Source organism: Orbicella faveolata, unplaced genomic scaffold (genome assembly GCF_042242905.1).
Source record: "Orbicella faveolata isolate gen_17 unplaced genomic scaffold, um_ofav_v1 contig_35, whole genome shotgun sequence".
In the NCBI taxonomy this organism is placed as follows: domain Eukaryota; kingdom Metazoa; phylum Cnidaria; class Anthozoa; order Scleractinia; family Merulinidae; genus Orbicella; species Orbicella faveolata.
Window position 1 is genome coordinate 28,829,458 of NW_028301564.1, and position 6,064 is coordinate 28,835,521.

A 6,064-nucleotide genomic window follows, 5' to 3' on the forward strand; every position below is an offset into this window, starting at 1 on the left:
CCTCACGGCATGATAATATTTTGGATACAGTTAAGAAGAACTTATCGAGCCTTTAGCTCTGGATCTGACCCCGCGAGGGAAAATTGAACTTGAAGTTATCCATATTTCAATTAAAACAGACGTTTCGCGTTAGTTAAAAACACAATAACACACGCTTTAAGCATCTGTACGAGGTTTGACATTAACTTTCTCGAGAATGCTTGAGAACTTAATCGCGGCCTCACTTGCAGAAATGAACCATTGAGAGAGCCTCTTTTGTCCCAAGTTCCTGAAATCTCTCTCTTCGAGTCGTTGTCTTACTCGTTTCTTTAATTTTGAAACTTGCAAATATACTAATTGTATATCACGAAAATATCTTCTACGTGGTAATTTGCGTACCTCACTGCAAAACTGTTAGGAGAAAATTATGTTTTTATCTTTGTTGGTTAAGCAATAAAACTGAAAAAAAATAACTCACATCCCATTCATTCATTTAATAAGAAGATCTCTTAGGTTCATAGTTACAACCAAACGTTTAAGCGGAGTCTTAATTCCTTAAAAACACAAAAAAAAACAGTGGCATGGCAAATGCTTTAAACATTTCACTATAATTCTACAACTGAAGAAAAACATTTTCCACTTGTGAGATACAATTTCCAGCCTAGCAACTGCTGCTGAAAGAACTCGATATTGTTCTCGCTGCTGTTTTCAACTAAAGAAACATTTTTTCCTACATGCAAGTTTACTTTGCTTCGAACAACTTCCACAGATCAGCCACTTCAAATGGACGCTTCGGTTCGTCAGTTTGGGGGGCCGGATGCGAGATGAGGCGCTCACACCCATCGAATGGTTTGCCATCCACCGTGAAACCGTCGTCCGAACCTTCCCGGCAGAGCGTGGCAGGATCATTTTGCGTTTTAATTCTGCACGGTTCAGAATCTTGGCATCTCTTTAGGCATTCCGTCGTGCACTTTTTGTAAGCCGTTGTCCTTTCTACTTCTACATCATACTCGATTATGCGCCACCGGGTGCGTCCACTGCAGTAGGTGGTCAGCGTTACCAACACAAAGAGGATGATACAGGTCTTCATCTGGAATTCTTGTCTTGAAACAGTTTCGGGTTCTGGACCTACAATTATCGCAAACCATAGATCTCATTATTTAATGAAAATCTCTGATCAAATGTAAACGCGTCTCCCATGCATGCCCACTTTGTAGTTTGAATGTTTGAAACCTTCATTCCGGTCTTGATTTGGGTTCTCGGGAAGTTTGCTGAAGGGCATTCCGAATTGCACTCGACTTAAATAGGGTCGTCTCGACACATTATCAGTGATTACATTTAGTTTCATTATCAGCTGAAGAGGGAATGATACAAGACTAAGACGTACATTTTCGTCTTCGGCTATTGGATCTTCCTACGGACTGCAGAGTCTTGAGAAAATTAACCCCCCAATGAAGGTTTTCATCTCCTTAATTCAGTGTAAAACACAAAACAGATTGGGTGCCCTCCTGGTGAAACGGCTAAGTTTTGCAAGCGCTCTTTTTAAACTCTTAACCTTGCCTTCTATTTTTGTGGTTACTGGCTTCTATCCAGTCACTAATGTGTCATCATGTCCATTTGTAAGTAAGTAAGTAAGTAAGTATGTAAGTATGTAAGTAAGATAGTCCGTGACTTTTCTGGTCTCACGAAGCAACGCCGAAAATACCACGAAATTTGCTCAAGTTCTTTTGATCGATTTTCACCTTTCAAACGCAAGTTTTAATGAAAATAACTACTTTTCCTGTTTAAAATTGGCTCCGTTTAATTTAACATCACTATTGGAGTGCGAATTTACTAGCAGAGACGTAGCGTTACGGAGCATTACGAATGATTACGATCCGTAACCGCTGACTGCACGAAAGACATTGCAGACTCATTTTTCCACGCTCTTCGAGTTGACATGACATTGTTTGGATAATCAGGTGAGCAGCCGCAATGTTTTCTCATATGTCTAGCATATAACCAGGCACAGTTTTCACCGAATGTACCAAAGCATTTTTCTCGAAGTATTCTCAAAGTATTTTCTTTGTTTTTCTACTAGTTACCACACACTGTTACATAATACTAGTGCGCACTTTCATATATTTCTTAACCACTTAATGATTATATTTTTAGTTGATTTGAAATATTGTGTCTATATTTGGGGAAGCATGCTCATTATGAAAAGCGCGTACAAGATAAGAGACAACAGAGAAAGGGGAAAAGGAAAAAGGTCGACATAAAAAAGAAACAAACTACGAAGGAGGCCGCCGGTCCTGGTGTAAGGTTTTGGGAAAATAAAGAGTAAAATTAGAAAGAGGATTGAATAGCAAAAGGGGAGCTGCTAAAAAAAGGTGGATTGAAGTCACAGTTCATTTGAATAGATTCCATTTCGATTTGTATTTCTTGACAGTGTTTGTCTTATAAGCATAACATTTTGCGATTTCCTGGCACTTAAGGAAAGTTTGTGAAAATACTTGTAAATTCGGGAGAGTTTTCTTTATTTTCGATGAATAAATGTGATATCTGCCAATTAGAAGTGCATGGTGTAGAAGTATATCCGCTGTACTATCAACTAGTCCCAGGCAGATTGGTAGGGTCAAAGAAAAGTCCTGTGGCTTTATCAGATGCTGTATCAACCAATGTTGGATGTTTTGACAAAAAGTTTGAACTAATTCACAGTCCCAGAAGAGACGAATCAGGCTTTCTGTGTTTTGTTCACAGAAAGTACATATGTCTGTTAAAGAGATACCTATTTTACAGGGATAATCATTCATTGCAATTTTTTTGAAGAAGCTTAAATTGGAAAGTTTGGTTTCTTTCGTGCAATAGAAGGGCAAAAATATATGACTTATCCCATTTTAGCAAGAAATACGATTGTTACGTGCCTTGAAAGCATCCATCGAGCAAATAAATGCACATTCTCAAATTGATGTTTATTTCATTCTTTCGTACTACCCGGAATTAGAAGTAAATGTTTGTTTCATTATAAATACTTGTTTCAATTGCAAATGGAAATTGAAATATTCACCCAAGTCAGGATTCCTCTACAGGATTATAAAAAGCTCTGCTGGCAAAAAGCCATCTGAACCAAGTCGACAAGATCTCTTCATACGGAAATTCTGGATCGTTTATTATTAAAATACCGAAAGATCAGGAATGTTTGGTTCATATAAACTTTTCGTATAATTTCAGAGCTGAACAACGAACTTCCAGCAATCTGATTGGTCGAGTGATTCCTTATATGTCGTTATATAAACCGCGCTAGGTGGTTTAAATAACATTTTCGAGGTCCCTTCTACTAAGCTCGCCACCTTTGCCATCTCGGCAAGTAAACATGGCGGACAGTTGGTGAATGAATTTTGGATATTGGAAAGGATGGAGAATTTCCAAAATGACTGCTTTCATCCTTGGACCAAAAATCCTTTCAATAACTCGTGTTCAAGGCTGTTAAGAATCGTAAACGCAGTGGTTACGCAGAGGTTATTGCCAGCAGGTCAGATCGATCGACCGAAATCTGTTTTTCTCCTGAAGCTACCCGTTTTGAGACGATGATGACAACTGTGGATGAAGTCAACAGCGATAAAACAAATGTACCGGATGAATTTATTTTTCGTAGTGTTTTGCTTGTTCGTTCACATCGAGCATGTGTTAGTTATATTATATCCATGTTAAGACACCGTCCGAGCAGAAGCCTACGTACCAGACGTTTGCAAGCGAGCGAGCGAACAAATGAGCGCGCCTAGGGTGAGCAAAAAATGGGGAGAAGTGGAGAGGGGGTGAGAGAGAAGTGGAGAGGGGGCGAGCGAGAAGTGGAGACGGGGTGAGCGAAAAGTCGAGAAGGGGTGAGCAAAAAAAAAAGAAGGAGACAGAGGAGGGGGGAGTAAGGAAATGATTCCTTTTTTGTCCCACCGCCTCCAACAATTTCAAGTTCCTACCTGATATCCCGGGATATCTCAGTTTTCTAAATATGCTATGTCCCATTGAATGTTCCCCAGATATCCTAGGTGTTTCCCATTAATTTTTGACATAAAAATCCCGTATCCCCAAAGCCCCTAATAGGGCCTCAGTTCTAACTTAACGAAAGCTTTATTACTATATAACAGAGAATATTTCAGAAAAAATAAAAAAAAATCAGTTACCCATTTCGTGTATAATTTTGTGGGTGACCTACTAAGCAATAACCTCAAGAATTGCATAACTTACTATAGTACATTCAGTGAAATTCGGTTTGATATGAGTTGTGGGTAGAGAGCCAAAGCTAATCGAACTAATATTTGAATAAGTCCTTCGCCAAATTTCACTCTAAGCTCAGCTAAGGATCATGAATTGACCGAGAAACTCATGCGGAATTAAGTAATCAACTCTACAATGTAAGAGAGCCGATTTAGACCTTCGAATGCCACGCAAAGTTTTCGATTTGTTTTCCTCAGTTAAATGCGCTAAGTAAGGACAATGTTACGTGTAAGTTCTAACTCAGTTCAGATTTATAAGTTGTTTCAAAATTATACGAAATTCAACAAAAATTATCAATGACTCAAAATTGAAGCTGTCACAAGTTTACCGAGAGAGAGAAAAATTATATCTAGGGCAATGTCCGTGAAAAAATTAAGACTAAGGCAATATCCATGGTTAAATTGTCTTCCTAGGTATATAGGATGTTCATGAAGACTATAAACAACAAAAACGAAAAAATCAACTGAGCCAAGTTTCTCGGTTCGCTTGCTACTTGCTATGGCTCTGTCGGAATATTCAATGCAACTACAGCCAGCGAATGTTTCCTTGTTTTAGTTACAGAAAAGCAACAGCAAAGCGCCAACTGTTTTGTTTAACACAAAGTCTCGCTGTTGATTTTCGTCGTCCAGTGCTGACCCTTCATGAAATCGAAACGAGTTACTGCGTTGAAGAAACACCATTTCCACTGAAACATACTAGAATCAACACAACCATTTTTGTAACCCTAAAGAAAGAGCGCTGTCCAAATAAAAAAATACACTACTTCAACATCGCCTGCGTTCAAAAAGTACAAGATTAAACCGTAAATTATTCTTAATTTAGTCCTTACCTTGAATTGTAGGATAAAAATCTCAGCGTGAATTCTATTTTACTTTTTATAAAGAGTGCTTTCCCTTACAACCCCTCTTCCCCGCGATGAGTAAAAGCGATTATCCAAGGGAAATCTAAAAGGTGCTTGTAAAGAATCTTGTATCTAAGAAACGGCCGTGATCTCTTGGTGGAATGTTTATTACTCAAAACCTATTTTGCGCTGTTTGAATTAAAAAAGGCAAAATCTGACAATTGCGAAAGTTCCGCTTAAGAAAATTGCAATATTTTTTGTATTTGCGTTATTATTCTCGCATCCAGGACGAACTTCAAGTCAATCTGCCATTTTGCGGGCTTTTTTCTGTCTTTACGCTGTCGAATCGCGAAACAATAGCATATGATTAATTTTGTTGCGATTATTGATCCCAGAAATGATGGTTCTGACTTGCTCACGCAAAAACCCTTAATTTGCATATGTTAAATTTTGTCTTTAATTCTCTAGTCCAATTTTTAACTTGTCAGAGTTTCCTTATTAATGATAAATTAGTCTATTTGTAGTATGTATCATCTCAAGCCGTTTTCAGTATATTGTTCATTGCGTGAACCCATGCAATAGAATCCTTAAAGACCACGAACTGATTGTTTGTTTGCTTTTTGTAGATTTTTATTGTCGCAACGCTTCCGAAACCTAATTGATATGAAGGTCTTGAAGCCCTTCATGTGTCTGTAATATGCATTAGTGATCCCGGGGGATCAGGGGTAATATTTCCGTGTGATCCGTAGATAGTGACCGCAAGAAAATGGTTCACGTTTGAAGGATCTATATTCCAACCTGATCCCGAGGTTTACAGCTGCAAGATGACTGGTTTTCTTAATAGTTTCGTAGACTCAGTAAATAACGAAGTATGCTCCGACGGCTTTGAACAAGTATTTTTGACAAACGTAGGTCGACGTGGCCAACTCAAAAACTAGAAATGACTCGCTAGAGCAAGTTAAACAACCAAATCTCGTGGAACTCCAGCCA

At 38.4% G+C, this 6,064-nt stretch overlaps 1 long non-coding RNA gene across 1 annotated transcript; it reads right to left on the reverse strand.

Annotated features, from left to right (window-relative positions):
* Positions 1 to 453: 453 nt before the first annotated feature.
* LOC110056542 (uncharacterized) lies at positions 454 to 5,179 on the reverse strand. Its single transcript, XR_002297445.2, has 2 exons — positions 5,063 to 5,179; positions 454 to 1,107 (listed from the first exon to the last, which is right to left on the reverse strand). It is a non-coding gene; the product is annotated as an uncharacterized LOC110056542 (long non-coding RNA).
* Positions 5,180 to 6,064: the final 885 nt, after the last annotated feature.